General features: G+C 39.8%; 1 protein-coding gene across 4 annotated transcripts in view; it reads right to left on the reverse strand.

Moving 5' to 3' along the window:
* Nucleotides 1-24,520, reverse strand: part of LOC110451005 (zinc finger protein basonuclin-2-like) — a 98,059-nt gene that overhangs the window by 21,819 nt on the left and 51,720 nt on the right. Inside the window, exon 1 of one of the 4 annotated variants that reach the window (XM_021498851.1) lies at nt 15,614-15,687. The exons of 2 other annotated variants lie outside the window; for them this stretch is intronic. The gene's annotated coding sequence lies outside the window, so the exon portion shown is untranslated. Of the gene's footprint in view, nt 1-1,004; nt 1,081-15,613; nt 15,688-24,520 lie in introns of those variants that run through there. One more of the 4 variants, XM_021498859.1, reaches the window with a different exon arrangement.

The raw sequence follows: 24,520 nt of genomic DNA on the forward strand, positions 1-24,520 counted from the left end.
TATACATAAGGCCAAGGCTAAAGACGACCCGGGTGAAGCAGTGCGCGATGAATATTGTATTACTTTATGAATTATTTTTTATTACTCTGGCCAACGACATCAATTAGGAACTCTCTTTGGCCTTTGTTCTTGAATATTTTAAGGTTGGACAGATGAAATATAAAGAGAATGACTTATTTCATGAAGATCTCTAAATCAAGACGTCTTTGATTTTAAACTTTCTGTAATAGATATCCTTATCATTAGCTGGTCATCCAAGTTGGACCTGATGCGGTGAACCCCTCACAGTTTTAAGCTAAGGTAATAGGTTGTACACAGAATACCTTTATCATAAGGAACATTGGCTTTATGTTACATATCAACTGTGTCCAAAACAAACAATTCTACCTAACCATACTGGCAGTGACACACAGCTTAAGTTAAACCTCTACACCCCCCCCCCCCCCCCCCCCCCCCCCCACATACTAGTATGTGTAACAGCCATACAGAGTGAGAGGTAGGAATGAGGAAAAAGAGTAGAAAGAAGGAGTATATGTATTTGTTGAAAACTAAAGACTTAACCTGATCCCTGTTGTAAGTATCATATTCATATATAAATCAAAATGTCCCAATGAGAAGGTATCAGTCTTACTTAAGTTGTAAATGTACTATTTTGTCAAGCCCCCACTCCAATAACTGTCAATATAACCTGCACTTACCCGAGTGGTAAGAGTACTAGTTGGACCCAGCCTCACCCCTGGGGTCACTGTCAATAAAAAATGTCCCAAACTTACCCTAGATATAAATGCACTATTTTGTCCCAGCACCAACTAAGTAACTGTCAATGTGAAATTTCCCAAACTTACCCTAGTTGTAAGAGTACTAGTTTGTCCCAGCCTCACCCCTGTCCCAAACTTACCCTAGTTGTAAGAGAATAAGTTTGTCCCAGCCTCACCTCTGTCCCAAACTTACCCTAGCTGTAAGAGAATTAGTTTGCCCCAGCCTCACCCCTGTCCCAAACTTACCCTAGTTGTAAGAGAATAAGTTTGTCCCAGCCTCACCCACTGTATATAAGTCCCAGTGTGTATAGTGTTGATGGGTTCACATGTCCCTCTGTCACTGTACCAAGTAACCAAGCCATCTGTAGATGTGTGATTTATACGTTTGTCAGGAGGGTTGAAGCAGCAGAGATGGGGGAGGGGGCCAATCATTGGCTAGCAGTCAAACTTCACCGTATCAGCAAAGCCCTGTCAGCTCCACAGAATGTTACCCATGAAAATTGTGTCACTTAACACTTTCATACTTTATTATCCCAACTATTCTATTTATCAGAGTTAAACAATTTTCTCTTGAAAGGAAGAACAGAAACACTCAATACTTAAAATATTTACAGGACTTTGTAATTGTTAAACTTTGATTTGAGAAGTGTTGCGTTATCCTAACAGTGCTCTGAGGAAATAGGTGAGGAGGATACAAACACAGGAGGAGCTGCTGATAGCCAGAGTCTGACTTATGGTCAAGTGAGGATGTCAGGAGGGGAACCAACTTATCACCCACCGATTCACAAACACACAATGACCCCGGGAACTTTCCCTGGTTCCAGGTTCCTGTAGAGCCTGATAACAGTACACTTTTACACCTCGCTCACATCTGTGGTTTACTGAGTAAAAGTAAAATAGTGAATTTCTGTAAAAATCCTTTACTAAGAATACTCTTGTTTTTGTTCCCTTTTTAAGTTGGATTGAAATCCCAATAATTTATTACAGAGTAATCTTGTATTTCTTCTCATCATGTGTGTATCCTTGAATCTTGTTAATTCATGTGATAAGAAAAATTCATTTTCAAGATGTCTGCATCTTCGACCATAATGTAAAAGTCTGAAATTTTGCTATCCATATTTTCAAAGATTGACTAAATTGGTCAATTCATTGGATCTATTTTTCATGGATTTTAGTGCCCTTTGTATCCAGTGCTGCAAAAAGGATGAATCAGAATGCTATTTTGTGGATATGTTTTCTTTGTTTTTGTGACCAGTGTGAATATTACAACTCTGCAAAAAAATCCCACCTTTTATGGTATTTCCTGAAAATATCTATACAGAAACTTGTTAACTAACAGAGTTTCAAGATGATATTGAAATAAGAAATGAAATGATTTCTACAAAGCTTCACCTGAAGTATAAATCAATGTGTCAAAACAACCCAAGCAACAACAAGTCTAACACCGTCTATAAACTGTTCCCAAGCAACAACAAGTCTAACACCTTTTATAAACTGTTCTCAAGCAACAATAAGAAAATACAGGTTTTCGTTGTCGCATCAAAACCAGAGATATTTCAATTGAAAATCAAACCAGTTGAGTCGGGATCAATAGTTTGTTTGCCTGCCAAACTTTGTGGAAGTGTGACATTGGTATGTGCAGGCCCTGCAATGATATATTGATGAGAAGGGTCGAGTACGCAATCAATATCGCTATGATGAATGTATCACATGACAATTCTTATTTCACCCCATGCATGCCAGTTACAAGGAACACTGTCACAGAGGGTAAAAAAAAGGAAGTTGGCATCCTGATGGAATTGTAACTATATTGATTGGAAACCCTGAAATGGTACCTCTACTACAGCTAGTATCAGTTGTACTGATATCAGATCAATTTCATTCATGAATGACACCAAAGACATCCAATTGGAAAAAAAGTATGAAAAATATGGAAATGTGTAGACTTTGATATATTTTATAATGCAGGAATTTGCTGTCAGATTTTATAACAAAATTGATTTTTTCCCCCACCTCATGCACTTTTAGAACTTCACACTGCAAAAAATGTAAGCTCCTGAATGACCTTGATCGAATATCAAATTGCCTTCACACACAAAATTCAATCAGAGACATTGTCACAGTGGTTTTCTCAGTAACCATAGCAACGGCCTCATCTCGCTTTAAACAGCTGTTCAGATTCCTTAAAATCATTGAATGCAAAAAATATGATCAGGCACAGAGAGTTTCACGTGGACAAAAACCTGTCAAACTAAATAGGTTTGTTTATGGTATTAATGATATTTGTTTCTGTAAAACCAAAATGAAACTGCTGTTTAATTTTTTTCATTTTTCACTTTAAATTTTGACAATGTGAAAATATAGCTAAATAAAAGATCACTTATACTTTTTAAACGAGGTAGAGAGGACACAGTCAGGTAAATCTGGATTAGAGAGTTGAGTAATCATGATTATCACAAAATATTACATATATTTCATTCCTTACTGTTATATAACAGAGCTGATTTAAATTCAACTTTTCTAACAGTTGCAAGGTTTTTGTTCCGTTTGAAATATTTGCAAATGGATTTGAGGAAGAAATTGAGAATAGAGAATACTGTAACATAGGGATACAGAGGAGAATTGGTAAAGGAGGAATGGGGACAGGGGACAGAGGATAATTGGTACAGGATGATATGGGGACAGGGGACAGAGGAGAATTGGTAAAGGAGGAATGGGGACAGGGGACAGAGTATAATTGGTACAGGAGGATATGGGGACAGGGGACAGGGGACAGAGGATAATTGGTACAGGAGGATATGGGGACACGGGACAGAGGAGAATTGGTACAGGAGGATATGTGGACAGGGGACAGAGGACAGGGGATAGGGGACAGGGGACAGAGGAAAGGGGACAGAGGATAATTGGTACAGGAGGAATGGGGACAGGGGATAATTGGTACAGGAGGAATGGGGACAGGGGATAATTGGTAAAGGAGGAATGGGGACAGGGGACAGAGTATAATTGGTACAGGAGGATATGGGGACAGGGGACAGAGGAGAATTTGTACAGGAGGATATGGGGACAGGGGACAGAGCAGAATTGGGACAGGAGGATATGGGGACAGGGGACAGAGGACAGGGGATAGGGGACAGGGGACAGAGGAAAGGGGACAGAGGATAATTGGTACAGGAGGATATGGGGACAGGGGACAGAGGAGAATTTGTACAGGAGGATATGGGGACAGGGGACAGAGCAGAATTGGGACAGGAGGATATGGGGACAGGGGACAGAGGACAGGGGATAGGGGACAGGGGACAGAGGAGAATTGGTACAGGAGGATATGAGGATATGGGGACAGGGGACAGAGGAGAATTTGTACAGGAGGATATGGGGACAGGGGACAGAGCAGAATTGGGACAGGAGGATATGGGGACAGGGGACAGAGGAGAATTTGTACAGGAGGATATGGGGACAGGGGACAGAGCAGAATTGGGACAGGAGGATATGGGGACAGGGGACAGAGGACAGGGGATAGGGGACAGGGGACAGGGGACAGAGGAGAATAGGTACAGGAGGATATGGGGACAGAGGAGAATTGGTACAGGAGGATATGGGGACAGGGGACAGAGGACAGGGGATAGGGGACAGGGGACAGAGGAAAGGGGACAGAGGATAATTGGTACAGGAGGAATGGGGACAGGGGACAGGGGACAGAGGAGAATTGGTACAGGAGGAATGGGGACAGGGAACAGAGGAGAATTGGTACAGGAGGAATGGGGACAGGGGACAGAGGAGAATTGGTACAGGAGGAATAGGGACAGGGGACAGGGGACAGAGGAGAATTGGTACAGGAGGAATGGGGACAGGGGACAGAGGAGAATTGGTACAGGAGGAATAGGGACAGGGGACAGGGGACAGAGGAGAATTGGTACAGGAGGAATGGGGACAGGTAACAGAGGAGAATTGGTACAGGAGGAATAGGGACAGGGGACAGAGGAGAATTGGTACAGGAGGATATGGGGACAGAGGAGAATTGGTACAGGAGGATATGGGGACAGAGGAGAATCGGTACAGGAGGAATGGGCACAGAAGGGACACAGTGATCTTGTACATGTATAACAGTGAGACAAGGAGATAAGAATCCAAGGGCAGTAACAGTAGATACACACAGAAATAAGACAGGCACATCTGACACCTATGTTATCACTGTAACTGTGATGGTCCTAATAGGATGGTGGTGTCAGTGGTAATGTGTGGCAGTCATCCTCTGTAACGTTAAACTTCCCTAAATGTATCACTCTACATCAGTCCTGTTTGTCTTCCCCACAACTACATATTTCATCAATCACAGTTTTTGGGAGACAGTCCTGTTAGCTTTACTCCTAATCTCCTGTCCGGCCCATATTTCCCAGTAACCTTAAATTTGATACATATGTTCTTGTCAGGATGTAATTTTCTTATTTAGAATCATTTGATCTAATATGTAGGTATGCATGTTTATATCGGGTTTTTTTAGGAGACAGTCCTGACGAAGCCCATCCTTACAGATGTGATCTCATTTTCTGGAAGGCAGTTATGTGTGTGACTGTGATCTCTGTGACAGTCGTGTTTCTCAGTGCCTACTAACCTGATACAAGTAAAGGAGTATTATTTGGGCTGTGACAGTCATGGCAACAGACATTGGATCCCACAGTAGGTATATCATGTGACCTCTGATGAAGATGGCTGTCATTTTGATGTTTCCCAGACCCCAGTCGCCATGGTGACACATCAGTCCCACCATCTTGAACAAACAAAGCAATCCCACTAAGAGTTTGGGACAGCTCATCATCAAACCCTGAATCAGACACACTTGTTGACTGACATACAACAAGTGATCCCACCCTACAGAACCAGTCTTGTGGCCAGGAGATGTACACAGAGACAATGAGCACTTCACAGAGCCATAGTGAGCCAAACATAGAGGCAATGAGCACTTCACAGAGAGCAAGTGAGTCCAACATTGAGACCATCAGGCCTTATGACAATTAGAAAGCATGAGGCCTACATTAGGACATCATGAGCCCTATGTTTAGAGACCATTAGGCGTACATTGACAGACCAGCATGAAACAATATTTGTTCTTTACAACAAAATCAAGAGATACACTTGTTTATTTATAATCAATGCTAATACAATGATTGTTATAATCAATATATTAGCTACAAATATACAATATCCTTTTACATAGCAGTTCTTACATGTATAGATAGAAGTACTGTTGCTTCAAAAAAAAATATGTAAAATTTCTTACATTTATTCTACCTACAAAATTAATATAGGGAAAACATACCATATTTGCCAAAATGAATATTTTCTTTCAAAAAGAAATTTTGATCTGCCATTCTGATTTGGCAGTAAAACTAAGATATTATTGGCATTTGGACTCCATGTTTTCATGAACCTTGGGTCAAGAGAATTTTAATTTTAATTCTTTTCATTCATCAAATTCCAATATTTTAGCAGAAATTTGTTGTTTCAACATTTTTGTGCCTAGATTGATTACATGTGCTTTGTTCAAATGATTGTATGTTAGATAGAATTGACGAAATATTTCAATTTTACAGTAGCCTCACAAGGTCACAGAGTACATTGAAGACAATGGTCATGTTTCATGTTGTCTGGACTGTTGTGTGGAACATAAATAAATCAGAGGTATGTATAGTGGGTATAAACACAGGGTGACAACACAGTCTCCAACACAAAGCTGTAGTCTCCCACACACAATGGCAGTACAGTGTCAGAGACATTGAAAGTGGACAGTCTACTTTATCAGATAGCGTGTCGCCAAAGTTGATGAGAATTCCGTGGGACATTCGGCCATTTATTAGCAGCTGTACAAATTAAAAAGAAAGCCCTGGCGAACGTCATTAGAGGTGTCTATAGTGTACTACATGTGAGGCGCTACTTGTCAATGATAATTTGGTGATGTGTTCTTGTGCGTCCAAGTTGTCGGCCGGTAATTTGGTGATGTGTTTCAGTGCAGAGACGCACTCGTCTCGTGTGACCCGCACCGCGTGCTGCGTGATAGGACACAAATGTGTCACCATGACGATGAAGACTTATTTGTGTCTTATGTGGTTATTCTGTTACCGTGTCCCCCAGATTGTCATCAATATTCTTCTATTGGATTGGCTCTCTCCTGTGATGGGCTTGCATGACAATAACACGTAACAGATGTGTATTCCATCAAGGTCTTATCGTATTGCAAAGACGCATCATCCCTACCACAACTGCTATGGTCAATGATCTCCCCTGACACGAGCTCTTTGTCAAACCCACAAACTCCTGATCTCCATCTTGGAGACACATAATCTTTGAAATAGATGGAAATATTGCAGGAAGAGTTGCCAAGGCAACCAAGACTTGTCCTAAGGGTAGGAGCAATGTCTTTCCTACCCATCACCAGTGTCAGGGTATCAGCTGTTATCTGCGGCGTTTATCTCAAGACAGGCTCCCGAGACTCCACATACACAAAACATATACCATCAATGTTTTCAGCCTGACAAGTAAGAAATAGTGTTTGGCACTGGGCTCTGGTGGCACTGTGGCGTTTTACAGTTGATTGCTGACTAAAATGGTCCCGATTTACAGGGAAGCATCATCAGTGTCTCCTATACTTGTTGAACGAGACAAATTTCCAAATTGCTCTTGTGAGACTTTTCACACCTCTACACCATGAACGGGGTGAAATAAAGTAAATAGAAAACACTCAATCCATCAAATCTGTACCCAGTTTTATACATTCTCCCTATCCTTCCTCTACGCGTGTCGTAGACAGTGAAAAAACACTTGTATTTTACCATTTAAAGAAATGAAATGTACGATAGTGAACTCTAAAAAATTGAGGACTGGGATTTCATTCCAGTAAAAAATGTGATTTCTTTGGTCGTTTTTCAAACAGTAAAACAGTAATATCACTTTACAGATTTTTCTATCAGTTATTATCTTAACATAATCACTTGTCAAATCTCACTCTTGAATCTTCTTTTGCTGATGTTGAAAATTTACAAATGTTTATGAACTAAATCGTTATCACGAGGGTTTCATTTCCTCTTACAATGATAACTAAAATTAACAAATTTGGCAAAATAATATAAATTTAAAATGTCTGTGCTATTTTGATACAGCTGGTGTACATTGTATTTATACAACAGCTGCAAGAAATCAGAAACTAAATGGTACAAATCAGTCCTAATGACACAATGTCTACAGGGATATACAAATTTAGTAGAAATTATATCTACTTCTGAAGTGACAGAAAACCCCCATCATCAATTTTATTTTATATACAGGTTGTGGCGCGACATGGTTGGTCTGTAACACAGCTCTCTCACAAATGTCTGTGGAGTCCTAGTTGGGAGTCGGAAATAAAAAATGTCGGAATTTTAAGACAAGCCTTTTACAAATTTGGCGGTGATGTTGAGACAATGAGCTTGCTTTGATGGTTAAGTACATAACAAAGTGACAAGTTTGTTTCCATCTCTCTGTCTGTCTGTGAGGATGTGTGTCATATGGGCCACTTACGCTGCTAAATTGTGCTTCCTGTTACCATTAAAGAATATGGGAGGAAAAAAGGATGGAATCAGTGAATGAAGAGTGTGAGAATCTTGGGAGGCTGTAAGAGAATTTTTATGAATGGGTCGCTTCTATAAAAACTCTGATGCTAATTGCTTGTCATCTGATTGCCTCTAATTTACCAGCGGTGATATCAAAATTGGGCATGCATGTTCTAAGGCACACGGGGGAAAAAACTTGTGTGAGAAAGTCCCGGTCTCACCATGGTGGCTGCCAGGCGGAAATGGTAGTTACAAGAAGACTTTGACGTAATTAGATGATTTGTGGACCTTCAAAAAAACATCTGTATCTGGAGAAAGACTTTGACAAATCAGATGAAACAGATTTCTGGACCTTTTAAAAACTGTCATTATACCACTGGTACAAGCTTGTTAGGATGAAAGGACCATGTCTTAATGATACTCAGGCGTTTGGCCAGTGACATTTACAGAACCCACTTCTGGCAGTGGGCTGGAGTCACAGAAACTCTAATGATCTGGTCTTCAGTAATCACCTCAAGTCCATAGAGGAGTTTGTGGGGGGGTATGCCCTGGAGGATCCCTCTGAGTGTAAGGACCCTCCCTGGAGGTGGTAACATTCTCACTAAGATAAGGTAGTTATAATATGTTAAATATATCAGCTACAGATAACCGCACACACAATCACACACATCCTCTGATGACAGACCGATGGCAGCTATTCCAGGGGGAGGGAGGGCACCTGTTTGACCATATAAGGTCAGTCAGCTTGACAGGCCATGGGTCGTTGGACCTTGTTACCATGACAGTGCATATACTGGCTGTTGGATCTCCAGTGAGACCAGCTGTGGGGACTGTGATAAGTCACTGATGCTTATAACAACTCCCAGCTGTGCCATCTTGTCTCCAAAGCAGTCAAAGCCTGGAGTTAGAGGTGAGAGAGGGGGCCTGTCACTTACTGTAGACTGGGGGACTAATAGACCTACCACAGGGCTGGCTCAAATCCCCTACTGTAGACTGTAAACAAATAGACCTACTACTGATTGTAAACAAAGTGCCATCCAGTTGATCTGTGTGATATCATATTGTGGAGGCCATTGACATAAAGGGGAGTATTGACTGATTCAAACTACTGTACATGTCTTCCCCACCTTCACTTTTCTGAGGAGTCCTGAGGCAAATGTGTTCCCCTCCCCCACCTTTCCATAACTGATGCCCCCCCCCCAACCCTACAGAGTCCTCAGGTAAATGTCCCCCCAACCCTACAGAGTCCTCAGGTAAATGTCTTCCATGCCCCCATTTCCCCAGAGATCAATGGTAACAGTAATATAAGCTAATGAACCTCTCTTTAACATCAGTACCTTTATAAGTCAGTTCATTGTACTTTTAAGCAAAGGTCGAATATCTTATGACACAGTTTTAATGTAAGTACCACTGATAGGACACTACAGCATCGACATTCTATAGACAGTGGACACTACAGCATCGACATTCTATAGACAGTGGACACTACAGCATCGTCATTCTATAGACAGTATTTCAATTCAATGTACAGTAGTCGTGTCATCCTACAGACGTTCCATGGTCTGTACGTTACTATAGGTCAATCTAGAGACGTTCCATGGTCTGTACGTTACTATAGGTCAATCTAGAGACGCTCCATGGGTCAATCTAGAGACGCTCCATGGTCTGTACGTTACTATAGGTCAATCTAGAGACATTCAGTGCTCAGTGCCACATTATACTGTGTAATAAATCTAACTTGATACATACAACTGGTTGTGAATGCAGTGACATATCAACACTGTAAGTAAACGATTCCTCTTCCATTAAAATTAATGAACATTGTTACAGATAATTTACTCTGCAGTAAAATTTCGGGTCCTAACTTGCTACTAGGGTTAGGGATTATCTTCCTGTAGTCTGAGGTCCTGACTTGATATTAGGGTTAGGAATTATCTTCCTGTAGTCTGAGGTCCTAACTTGATATTAGGGTTAGGAATAATCTTCCTGTAGTCTGAGGCCCTGACTTGATATTAGGGTTAGGGATTATCTTCCTGTAGTCTGAGGTCCTGACTTGATATTAGGGTTAGGAATAATCTTCCTGTACTAAAACCTGAGGTCCCAACTTGCTGCTAGGTTTAGGTATAAACTGCCCTGTAGTTAAAATCAGGTCCCATTGACTTGATATCTACTAGGGTTGATCTGCCAAGTAGTCAAACTATGGTACAGAACAATAAAATCAAGCCCCTCCCTTACCTTGATCTGAGGGTGAACAAGTGATATCAATACATCTTCCCTACTTCTGATATGATCCAACCTAGACTGAACTTGTTAACTGTAAAGTCCCCCTGAGAACAACCACAAACCAAGGTGCCATTAGTTGGTGCCTGGGTCCCCCCACCTGAACCCCCTGATGTACACACAGATAGCCAGCTGTACCAGGCCTGACATGGGAGCCTGCTTCAGCTGCTGTCAAAGGTGAGAGAGTGGGGGGATGGAGCTGTGGATGTAGCTGGAGGAAGTGGAGAGGGTGCCTGGATTCTGGAGGGATCACAAGACAGTCGGGAGTTACATGAGAAGGACAGGCCTGCTGTGAGAAGATGGTGATGCACTAGGGGAACAGATAGATTATCTAGGCTGGCATTCCTAACTTATCTGATTATCCCCTCAGCGTATTTACTCTGTCCCTTAGCCATGTCTCTAACAGTCTTTAATAACATAACACATATATGTATAAATATTTTGTGAGGGGTCTCTGACCAGACCTAGGTTGGACCCTCCCCTTTCTTTGTCTTACAACAGATGTCGCCCCTGGGTACCAGTCCATCTCTACAACAGATGTCGCCCCTGGGTACCAGTCCATCTCTACAATGTCAACAATCACAGCAGCACGTGTCAAACACTGGCTCTACCACATGCCCAATCCAATATACCAGTAACAACGGTTGGTCAAGGGTAGTGACTAATAAATGGTCAAGGATTCACTCCTTTAATGTGATGTACTTAGATTGCTATGCAGTAAAATAACACAATCACAATGTTATATAACATTTCTAATATCACCTTTTGTTATGTCACAGGGACATCTCAAAATTCACATGAAAGACAAACTTGGCTGTATTTTTCTTTTAAATTTTCTAGTTTAAGAATTTATGAAATCAGTGAGAAAAAACCTGCTTTTGTAGAACGTATGAGAAAGAGAATCTCAAACTTGTATTAATTTCATTTAACTTGTATTAAACTTTCTGAACATTTCTCAACTTTGAAATAATTCATCTTTAAATGACAAGTATAAATGACCATAATGTTGGTGTTAGGAATGAGATCTTTACTCTGTGTTCTGGATTAGCTTGTACGCTGATAGTCCTGATAAAACTTATTCTAAAATCTTTGACACAGTGAACAGTGCATGAAAATATAACAGACAAGTCATCAGCAACACTGGATACACATTTGGAAATATGTCCTCTTCTCCAAATAGTTAGCATTTTATGCCTTTTTAATTTGATGAATTTCAAAAAATGAAGTTAATCAAATGAAATTGCTCCTTCAAACTCAATTACGCCATTATAAGCTTATCGACTGTGCTGTTACCACAGCCATTGTTGGTTGTGAGTACAACGCTTGTTCAGTTTTATGACTTTTCAATTCTCTCTGCTGAAGCAGTGAGTAGATAGCTGTAGAGGGATGTGGAGGAGGAACAGGGAGGGGGGAGACCCTGTCACAATGCTAGAGTAGGCACACCTGTTGGGATTGTCTAAGGTAGCCCTGACAAGCCACAGGAACCCAGCCATCTATCATTCTCTCATTAACTGCCAATCCGCCTATCTTCTATCCAAGTAATTACACACTTAACGGTCTCTGATAAAACTTTATGGGGACGTGATGGATACAATGATTGCTCCCTCTCCACTGATGAATGCAATGATCCCTCCCTCCCATCAAATACCAAACAAATCCCTTTTTTCCCCACTTTCGTTTTCTGATCACCAGACTTCATTCTTTCGTTGGGTAAACTGTCATCAGCCCCTAACATTACAACATTTTCGTATTACCGTTGTTTATTTCCTTGTCAGAGAAAATTGAAAGTGCACTTCATCCTAAAGTGTCACAGAGCTTTTATAATTTACAAACCATTAATACAGAGTCATTCAGGAAAGCTAGTGATCACTTAATCACATCTGGAACATGACAATTGGTTGCTGATGACCTGGTAACTCTGTTGACTCTAAGTCTTAACATGTTCAATAGGAGTTTACCAATGTTTGTCGTGGCGGGTTTGTGCCGAAGGACAGTCAATTGGAGAGGGATACAATCCCAGGCTGGTGTCGTCGTTGTCCCATGGATAGGGTAGGACGAACGCGCCTATTGAAATCGATGCGTACAAATCAATGTAAGATTCTAGAGGGAATGGACTTTGACAGAGCGCGACTATTTAGGGAACCCTATACACACTCAATTATAGACTAGGGGCCGGGAGACGACCGGGAGACGGAGGACACAGCAAGGATAAAGTGTTACAACATGTTATTTTGTGACATTAAACCAATGACAAATATTGATTAAGACCCTATGATATGTCATTCCGGCATAATAATTATATCTTCACTGTACAAACAGTGAGTTCTACACCAATATTTACAGCTCTTTGCTTGATGGGGCAGCCATGGTACAGGGGAGTGTAGATTTCTGCCGCTTCCCCAGCCACGCTTCCCCAGCCACCATGACAAAGATGGAGAAGCCATATAAACAGTTATCTATCTCTGTGTGTGCTGGGAGCTTCCTGTAGACATTTGGTCGTGTGCCAAGCCCATAATTACAGTTCAGATACACACAAGTCAGAGGATCTTTGGGGCAGGCGCAGGCGACTCCCTCACTGAGGAGGGGTGTGTGTTGGCATGCTGGCCCTGACAGACAAGGTCCCACCACTTCCTGTCTACGGACAGCATCTGTCAATCGCCCAGCCTAGCAGACCAAGGAACAACCCCCTCTGGGCCAATAAAAACACTGCAACTAACTCACTCCAACAAAACTATACAAAAAATACCTTTCAGTCAAAAAATACTTGAAAAGAAAAGGACACAAATTACAAGTCATAATAAACCTCCAACCAAAAAATTGTCCGAAGTCTAAAAAGTATCTCCAACACTCTAATAAAAATTTCTCTTTCTCCCAATAGAAACCCAAGTCCAAAACTATAAAACTGAAAACATTCTTTGCAAATATTACCAATTCATTAAATTAGAAACATATTAAATATACTGAAACCTTTGTTTTGACATTCTGTACTGTATGGTTGTTATTTATACAAAGAAAATGGATAATAAAGAAAAATAAATTACGTAACAGAAAATTCTAGTCTTTAGGGAGTTCTGACACCGAGATACCGAATTCTAGGTATAAAAAGTCTTATTGCTAAAGGACAATGACAGAAACTACAGGCTGGTACTATTTATCTACATACCATCGTTCTTGGCCTTCAAACGAAATAAAAAAAAATCATTAAAGAACCCCATCTGTATCTTGGACAATTTCCGGTGTAAAACATTGGACAAACTTACAAACGTCTCATTTTCCCACAGCGTCAAAAGACAAAAATGTTAACATTTTTTTTTTATCTTTCTTGGCCATATTAGCTGGTACGCATCTTCACAGAACATTACAGCCCTCTGTCAAATCTTTACAAAGCACTAAAAGTTCACAAAACTTCAAGCAAAGGAGCATCAAGCTATCACACAGCATACCTGCTGTCTATGTGAAACTTCCTCGACATGTGCACATGCTACATCTGTTTCTCAGTTACGTTTTTTTTGTATTTTTTTTTTAAGTTCTAACTTCCTCTCCAATGTTGGAAGACAAATGTTTACACTTACATTGACAATGTGGCCGAGGAAATTTGACGGAGCACCAAGTTACTGTTGTCTTAACCTTCTTCACAAGTGGTTCCCACTGCCAAACATTGGCACACAAATTTCTTAAACAAACTCAGCTTTTAAGTGAAATGATCAACATTTGGAAACTCATCACTTCAGAAAACAAAATATCAAGAATCGCTCAAAACGCCACACTAGTCAATAATATTATCAAGATGGAATGAAAATATCAGCTACAGAGTCCATAAATATATTTTTTAGAAATGACTTCAAAATATATTTTTTTTACTTCTTTTAAAAAGATTGATGTCTATAAATATTCTAAAACTAAAAATGATTACGACCAGATTTCTCACCTTTATGATAGCAAAAGTTTGAATAGTTCCACACTAATCTTGGTCAGTCACTTGGAACAGATTTGTGTACAATTACATGTCCTTGATACGATACAGTAAGAGCAATAAAATATATTCAAATTTGTTTAAGAAGGAAATTTTAAGTAATAAGTGACAGACATGTATTATCATCGTAAAGTCGAGAGATTATATTGAAGACTTATTTAAACTTAAAACATCCTTAGAACTGAGCACGGTGGAGCTGTGATCAGTAATGTCTAGTCTGCCTCAAATGATATTGTATGTCTAATGTTTTAGTGTGTAAACGTTCATATTGCCATAAAATTATTATAATAATGTAAATCAAACTGAACTGAATGTTATTGATACAACAGCTTTTTGTAAAACCATCACTTAGAACATGTATTTCTTTCTGACTTCCCTTGAAACAGTACTGATTAAATGAGTACCTTGGTTTCCATGGAAATGATGGTCTGAGTGGCCTACGTCCAGGTGAGACAGAGACCCCAAATGTTTATTAATGGCCATTTTGACCTGCTAATGAGCAGCTATAATTTGTTGGCGATTTCCTTTACTAAACTAATGATCTGGAAACATGCTGGCACAATGTTACACCTTAATGCATTTTACAGCCATCTCCTACATTCGACACAAGCCATTATTTACAATAGCACAATGGAGGCTCTGACACCTTTACTTTAACCTCCGACCAAAGTCAATGATGCGTTCACCAAACATATCTAAATGTTATTTAAAAGCCAAGTAACTTCAATTAATTATCTGGGCACAATATGATGAATGTTGACTTTCATTTTTCATTTCTTGAAGGAATAAATAATGCAAGTCATCAATAATACATTTTTCTTTTACCATTTTATCCATGATAAATTTCATAGAATAATATTATATACTTCGATTCACTTTTCATACTTTTTCATTTGTAACTATTTATATTGCTATTTATTGGAAATAAAACATTGTTTTATATAAAGAATTGAGGAAAATAAATAGCAAAGGTAAAATATATCAAAACCTAAAGAGTTTGGCATAAAAGGAAGCATAGTTACCTTGTGAAATTGAAAGGTTTACAAAGTATCAGCCATTTATCTCACTTCGAAATATCCCATCTGTGTTACTGAAACACTCACATCATTCAGAGGTCATTTACATCCAAGGTCAAAATGGAACTGACCACTTGGACTGTCCACTCACTTACATATCTTCATCAATGACTAATGAATGCCATAAATTACTGACAACCCCTGAAGATGTGTGTCCCTAGGGAGTCCAGGGTGTGAGGGAGAGTTCTGACCAGGGGTGATAAAGGGAGGGGGTGTCTTTGTGGGGATATATCTTGACTGACCACCCTGGGCTGTGACAGGGGCAGATTTTGACTTAGGTCAACATTTCAAGCTGTGTAATTATTCCATCTCAGATACACATAGAGAGTCAGGAATATGATAGGTGTATTTATTTAGCGCTATTTATTATGTAAGTCTTTTTGCCTTTTATCCCCTATATAAATATACATGGGTTAAGTGTGATATATTGCAATGTTTGTATAATTTCTTATATTTATTATCATAAGAATTTTTGTTGATAAACAACTCATTTTGCCGTGTATATAATGTCAATAACTTTTCAATAATAACTTAAACTTTTCATTTTTTTTATTCACATTTATAATTTTATCATAAGCAAAATATGCAAATAAGAGGTCCTCAATTTTTAACATTTTATTATTTGTTGTTTAATGTTGAACATAGGTTAATGGTCAAGCCAAGTATGGAGCTGACCAGTCAAGACGATAAAACAACTTGGATGGACAGGTCCAAAAACTCATTACTTCTACTGCATGTCAGCACGACTTGACTTTACAGACGTACAAATGGACCTCTTTGTCTTGACCCCCACAGTGGTCCTAATACAAAACATAGGTAAATTAATGATNCCCCCTCTTTCTCTGAGTAATGAGACCAGATTAAACTTCTTCTACCCCCTCCCCCTCCTCTTTCTATTTCACCCCTTCCAGAACCAGTTCCTGAAACAAGGTCTCTGACTTAAATTGGGACACTATGTACCCCCTCCCAGTACCAGGAACAGGGTCTCTAACTTACATGGACACACATGTCCATATGGCACGCTCCACTCGTTTTCACTTCCTCCATATGATGTGTATTTTGTGTGGCAAGCTCATTATAGAAGACACATGTGTTGGCTGTAATGAGACAGACAGGGTGACCAATTCCAGATGTTCCCTAACACAATCAAGTGGGGATGGTGCCCCACAAGGACCTATGGAACAAACACAATCACCCCCTCCCTAATCACCGTCACCCCTCACCATACACCCTCCAAATCACCGGTAACCTTCACAGGTCCCAGCCAATCAAGGGTCAGCTCTCTCAGACATTCACCAATCACCAACACCCTTTCATTCACTTTTGGTCAAACCAATTTAAGATAATCTATTACACGATTGGTCTAATCTCACAGTCTCTACCTATAATCTGGTCAAACTTGATTCCATCTGGCCAACATTTGTCAATTACAATACTGTTCCAGTTGCTCTGTTCCTCTAATGAAGTCAAATTTGATTTGTTACTAAATGATATCAGATGGCCAGATGATCTGTTTATTTCTGTATCTGTCTCAATCAGCCATGGAACTCTGAGGAGGTTGGTATTCAGTAACACAGCATTTCAGTGTTAATAATAATAATAATAATAAATGGATTTCCTTTTTAAAAAGAAGTACAAATCATATAATTGATGTTTCTTCTCCAGATTGTCAAGCTATGCTTTTAACTTTTTTCTAAAACCTTTCAATTACACTTTGGTATTTACCTCTAAACTGGTATTTACAAAGCAGGGACAGAAAATGGTAAAATTACCATGCAGCAATGTGTTTAAATACAAAGGTATGTGTGCTGTGTTTGAAAGCTGCCCGGTGACAGGAAGTGTTTGGAGATTTATTTATAGGCTTTTGAAATCTGGTAAATCCATTTGCAGGTCTAATGACCTCCCCAGCATGACAAAAGTCTATGGTTATGGAGGGGGGAGACAGAAGATCAAACAGCCAGTCAGTTGATACCCCTGCCTTCTGTAACCTGATCTGGAAGTCTCGCGTACAGATAGGAAGATGGTCCCTTCCTGGGGTAGAGAGGCTGTTTTTATCTCTATGCACCAGTGCATGTCAGCTCGGGTCCTCCTAGTAAAACTCTTTCAAGAAAACATTTCTAATTGCCATAAACTTCCTATTTAGCCACAAATCTGTGACTTTGACATGGTATCCTATTCTGTGATGTATAGAACTTGTCTTTTGTGATCAATGTTGTACAAGTATCCTTGAATTTGTTGAGGGTAGAAGTCACGGGAGGGGCATGTTTTTGTCAGAGCTAGCCTCCTCTGTGTGTGTGCATACTCACACGATGGATACATGCATACACACATATATATATCTACTAGCATTACTCTGCTTTGCCATGAGGCTCGGCATGAATGAAATGCTTTCAGCTTCTAGAGTCCAGTTTTTCTCTCAGCCTCATCAACTTTGAGATAAAAAATTAATCATCAAAAATGTACCAAAGTTAGCAATACAAAAGTATTTAAGACAGGGTTTTTAAATGAGTCCCTAATGTGGATAACATAACCTTTAATTTGTGATGCTAAGACAATAAAGGAGATAAAACTTTGAATCAAGGAATCTGTAAAGCTAATACAGGAATTATACAAAACGTCTTGGTAGTTTTTTTTTATCTATTAAACAAACAGCACTGACAACTCAAGGTTCGCTGAGCATAGCTGGGTAAGATTCTCAACACTTTTTCACTGTGTGCAAGATAAAGAAAATGTTTTCCTCACATTTTTGTTTTAATTTGGTTGTCTTTTTTTTCCAAATTACACCAAACGACAAAAAGGCTAAAATGAGCATTAAAAGTGTATAGACAGGACATTTTTATTATCTCCAAAACAGCTTGTAAGTAAATCACAATTTATTTGTCTGTAAGAGCAAGAAATCACTTAACGCGACCGTTGTATCCGTTTACATGCTTTTACGTTTGTCGTATGACGATGGTACATAGCATTAATCACGGCCGCGTCTGTAACAAGGGAGGATGATCCGTTATTGAGTACCTGCCCTGCACCTATTAACGGGTCAACGAGAATAACGGCATGCGCGATGATCGCTTGTCCTGTACACTTGGTTCTGTCTAGTCTGTGATTACTTAACTCAATAACACAATTCAGGCCCAAATAATGGAAGACGACTTTCAAATCAAATCATTTTCCACCAGCAGTGTGGTGGCAGTATTAGCTCTTACAACTTACGGTACAGAAGCTGAACTCTGTGACAGCCTCCCAAATCAACCGCAGGCCCTGTAATCCCCGGGAAGGCACACCGTTCTGTGTCAGCGCGGTTCTTGACAGATTTAGATAAAGCTAGGACTGTAACACATTAATGATTCTTTGTGACTTAAAAAGTTGTTTTTTTGCCGACATCTCTAGCCATGAATGGAACTCATTCAGGAGAAGATAACCCTTGCTGTAACTTTGACCTTTGGAGCCGGTCGACATTGTGCAAGGATTACAATGGGAGGAAGGGGCCGCAGTTCGACAGACAACAGACACGGCATTGATGCGGACATGCTTCTATGATAAAGATGACACTGCACTGATCCGTGCTTCCTCCCTATCTCTACTTATCTAGCTAGTGCACACGGCCGGGCTGGGAAATGTCACATGGTCGGGGCCCAGCCAAACAACAAGACATCTATGTAAGAAACATGGCCGTCCCGACATCCTCTCACACCAATGGAGCTATTAATTACCGTAAAAAACACTACAGTTGTATCATAACTCATATTTTGGTTAATGTTCTGTGTGTAGCTCCTGCGTCAGACATACGTGTTATGATTTGTGACCGTTCCGATAAACTTATACAACTACAAGTCACTTTTTAAACAGGAAGACATGTATTAACTATTAGGACATCTAACATCTGGAAGGCTACATGAGACTGAAACATAACAAATGTTAATCAGATATACAGTAGCCAGCTAACAGCTTCAAACTATCAAAAGGTAACCAAGTGCCAGGCAGCACTAGGACTCGAACCCAGGTCTACTAGTCCAGTGGTCTACACATTAACTCATTCACCCCTGAAGACACATTTGAACTCTTCCAGATCATAGATTTGAATAGTTCATTATGAAGTTTGAGGGGTGAATGAGTTAACCTAAAGGGTAACTCCCTGATGAGTTAGTGATATATTTATAACTGTGACATACTCTTTTCCATTGAATGATCTTCTTCTTGCTTTATATATACAAAGTACAAACTTGGATGGGTGAGCGAAGTTTAAAAGTTTAACATACACAGTACCCAGGTCTCTACACAAGTGCCAATGTAACCAAGGTCATTTATACATTGTGCCTCTGTCAGGAGTCGAACCCAAGACTACAGATTACTAGTCCAGTAGCGATTAAACTAATGGGAACTCCCTGTAGCCGAGTCAATTACTAACAATCCTGACATGAATATCATGTCAAAAAGAATAGGAAAACAAGCAGATTTTCAAGTTTAACATAAAATTATCTCAAAAATGTGTGTCTTAGGTCAGAGGCCGATATCATAACACAATTTACTTTGAAGTACTGTGATGGTCCCATCAACATTGACATTAGCATCATATAAAAACATTCTACTGAATGTCCAATCAGGAGGCAGTAAATGAGGGGCTTTGATACTTTGATAGTCCAGTATCAGGTACATGTGATTGACAGGTGCTTTGGCTGATTAGGGTTTGACCCTTGACCCTGAGGGAAGTGGGAATGAATGAAGGGGGAGAGTTCAGAAGCTCAAAGAACATAAATCAGGCCTTAATGATCCTATTGGACAGCAGACTCATTATCGTCCTAATCTGGTATAGATAAAATTCATATGTCAGATGACTTCACTTTAGACAAACTGTAAGGAAATAAATTTACTGTAAAGTTACCCCTCATAACTTGTGGGCTGCCGGTGACTGATTAACTGATGTCAAGGCAGATAACTCTACTTTGAAGTTTTGTAAACAAAAACTTGAGCAGCCATCATAATTGAAACCAAGGGTCTGAAGCGGATGGAGTGGATGGAGGGTGTGCTGGCTGAGGAATGGAAGCCACCATTCCCCGGAAACCAGATGGTGAAGAGACAAGCTCCATATGTATCACCGGCCATCACCTGCTAGCTCTGTCAATCCTAATTTGGGTCTCGCTTGAAGATGAACCACTTCTAACCAACACTGGCTAAACCCATGTGGCATCATGGTGTAAAATGTTTTCATAATAATTATCATTTTGTCCTATCCTGGCCAGATCGGTGCCGTACATTGCTGAGCGACAGGTGTAGCACACAACATCCCATCTAAAAGCCACTCCAGGCTGTAGCACTTCTTACCCAGTACAAATTTCACTGTGCTGACGATTTTTGGTCTGATGTCGAGAAAAACAGATTAAATTGCTCCAGTACAAAACACCACGGAAGCTGTGCCAAGTTTTAGACACTACAAAGTCAGTTTTATGATTCGGGAAATAAAAGACCAGTTCTGCACTAATAAACCTGGGAGTAGTAGCTACATTATCTATCGTTTGAAACAGTTTCCAACATGATCACTTTGACAATTAGCAATATAAGTCAACATAAACTATTTGAAAGATAAAATAGGGGGAAAATGTACTAGATTGTCATTACACAAGGACACCGAGTGGAAACAAAAGGACAACAACGGAAACTGATGAAACAGCAACACAAAGGACAAAATGAACTGTGTTCTAATGTAGATGTGTAACCACATACGTCTTTCTGTTTGAATACCATCAATCACGTCCCATCATTCATAGGTATATGCTTATACATGCTCCATTTTACACATAAATTATGATTTCCAGGTAAACGGAAACTTTGTGGAACAAGGAACTTTGGTTTTCTGGAAATTATTCGAAAACATAAATTATGAGGACACTTTAATGACCTCTACAATGGTAAGCATAGGCAGACAAACTTTGCTGTTAGGTCCATGTTTTCAGAGTACTATAACTTTAGTGAGTTTATAACATTTCATTATATGACTCAACCTCATTAAATGTCAATAATTGCAAGCTAACAATCAGATCAAGTTATATTTTTGTACTTCATATTAGGGGTGTTTAAAAAAAATGACAGAAATAATTTTTGATAATTCACAATTTAACAATTTATACATGTCTGAAAGAATTTATGTATTAATTTCCTAAAATTTAAGTTCATGTGTATAACAGAAAACAGAATTCAATCTTTTGCATGTTACTGCCAAATCAGTGGCTCAGTTTATTGTAAAAGCATACAAGTTACGAATTTCCCGAAATTTACCCGGAACGATACATCAGACGGTTAATCACATCTGATTTGACGTGAGACTTGTGCAGGGAAACTTAACCACTTCCTGTTATGACAGTGCACCATGTCACTTGGAGTTAATTACACAACCATGCTATGCTTCCGTTACCGCGACCTACTTAGTCTTTTGACAAAATACTACAACAGGGTTTACGGGTTTGTGTCAAGAGTTTTTCTTGACCCGGGTACTTGTGTAAACAAGGCATGTGTCATGATAAAAACCATGTGCCGTAATGACGGGAGGTTTGATGACACTCGGAAGCTTGTTCAGGTCCTTGACATCGTACCTGACAGCCAAGGGTCTCTGTTTTTATTGACAGTGCTGCAGGGTAATGTCATGGTGACGATGGGGGTGTTCCACTTATTGTCTTGGCTTAACTCGACAAGCTGTAGGGGTTCAGCTGAGGAAGCCATTAATTACAAGGCATTGTGGGAAGTGCCACACCGCCAAAACTTCTATACATTCTAGCATCATCACCATCATAGTCCTCTGATGAGGAGCCTCATTATATAATTAGCTGAAATTACATCAGTGACAGAGAACTCGAGGTGATAATGCTCTCTGGTTGGTTGATCAGCCAAATGTCTTTTTAGCTCCCTCATTGTGAGAAAGTGCATGAAAGCAAAAAACTCAACAATAAAAAGTGGAAACAAAATGTGAACTAAGAGACAATGTGATGTCTGATGGTACGGATCACTGGGAGTTGGTATCCAGCAGTTTTGGAGCCTGATTTCCAGAAGAGCTCCGTACTGTTACTACCCGTACTAGTAGTCTGGGACATTTACTGACAATCGCCAGGATGATGAGAATATGATGGAAGGAAAAATGATGTATAGTGTATTGCTTGGGAGGCAGGCGGTGTGAACAAAAACAAGTCTTAACGCGCAAGGAATGTCCCCGGCAAATTGGGAGTAACAGTCCCGCAAATGTGATACATTCCCCAAATGTTGGGTGAATTCCTCCTAATACCTTCACAGTAAGACAGTCCAACCAATTACTGTCATTCCAAATCAGCCAGCACTCTCATTAGTGGGGATACTTTGCCTGCTGACAACCTCAAAACCTATACTTCCATCCTTTGTGAAAAATGAGCGACTGTAAAATACATAGAGTGGCCAAGGACTACTGAGGACTGGTGAGGATTTGTTAGCAGTGAACCCTACTCCTGGCTTTGTAGTCAGAGTTGCCCTGTTATGATGGGGCTGCCAAAGTGATTTACCTCCCCACACATGTACCCCGCCACCGACAGCACGCCTTCATCATCAACTCTCACTTTTATCATCAACTCTCTACAAAAAAGAAGTCATCCGTCATATCGCTTCTATTCCTCAAAGTTATGTTTATGTTTTTTTATTGTCGGGAAATATTGTCTACAACAGTATACGTACTGTGTGCTGTATCTATCACTTAGGGAAATATTGTGAACAACAGTGGTCTGAATTGTTTTATTTAATCTCTAAATTCCAAATCGATGATTTTAATTTTATATTGGCTTTACATAAAAAATTTGTCCTCTATACTTTTTAATTGTTTCCACAATCAATCTGATTGGTTTGGTTTCTTATTTCGCATAAATCGAAGCAAACAAGAATTTGCATATACACTTTATATCAAAATTGTGATTCTAAATTTAATGAAAAGTGAATATGCAAACCATATCTTTTTACTGTTTTACAAAAGGTAACAAAATGAGATGTTTTAAAAATCTACTGAATATTTCTCTCAATATTAGAGAAATCAAATAAACAGGATTAAAAGACATATAATGAAATACACAAAGAAATCCGGATTAGAATGAGATAATTTGACAATATAATGTATTTTTATTTTTCAATAGAAGAATATCATGAATTTCCCAACAGGATGTGAAACATCACATCTTCAGAGTAACTTCTAACTTGTGTCAGGGTAAGAAGAATGTTGTGTAAGATTTACCAATTTCAGTTTGAGAAGATTTACAGGATAGTTAATTTAAATTTGTGTCCACATAAGCCTCACATAAGTACAAGCCTCTTCCATCATAAGGGCCTCCCTCCCTCCAATGGAGCTGTTCTGTTGACAGCTCTCCCCCCTGCAGATGGAATGGCTGTTCCAGTGACAGAAGTGACACCCCGCCCTCAGAGACCATGATTGTTGTCGTGCAAATTTGTGATTGTTCTCGGGTAATTTTCCAATATTTAGCTGACACAGGTCAATCTAATTAAGGTGACAATCTCTGCTCAGTTGCATAATTGATGAGCCCACAGCATAGGGTAGCAAATTATTTCCCAATTAAGGTGTGGTATTGTCGCTGGGCGGACCCGAGGGAGTAATGGTCTAGTATAGGTAGGCACGCTCAACACCATGTATGGGTATCCGTACCGGCATATCACGGCTGTTCCTATCCCCAACCTCATGTAGGTAACAGACCGATATAATCCCGAGTGTGACCAAATTTGAATGAAACACCTCCAAGCAGACGTCCCCCACCGACGACGGGAGACAAAGCTTCTATTCTGTCTACAACAGTACAACACACCAACTTCCAGTCAATCACTTGCCTCCTCAAAAATCTA

This window comes from Mizuhopecten yessoensis, unplaced genomic scaffold, assembly GCF_002113885.1.
Source record: "Mizuhopecten yessoensis strain PY_sf001 unplaced genomic scaffold, ASM211388v2 scaffold603, whole genome shotgun sequence".
Classification (NCBI taxonomy): domain Eukaryota; kingdom Metazoa; phylum Mollusca; class Bivalvia; order Pectinida; family Pectinidae; genus Mizuhopecten; species Mizuhopecten yessoensis.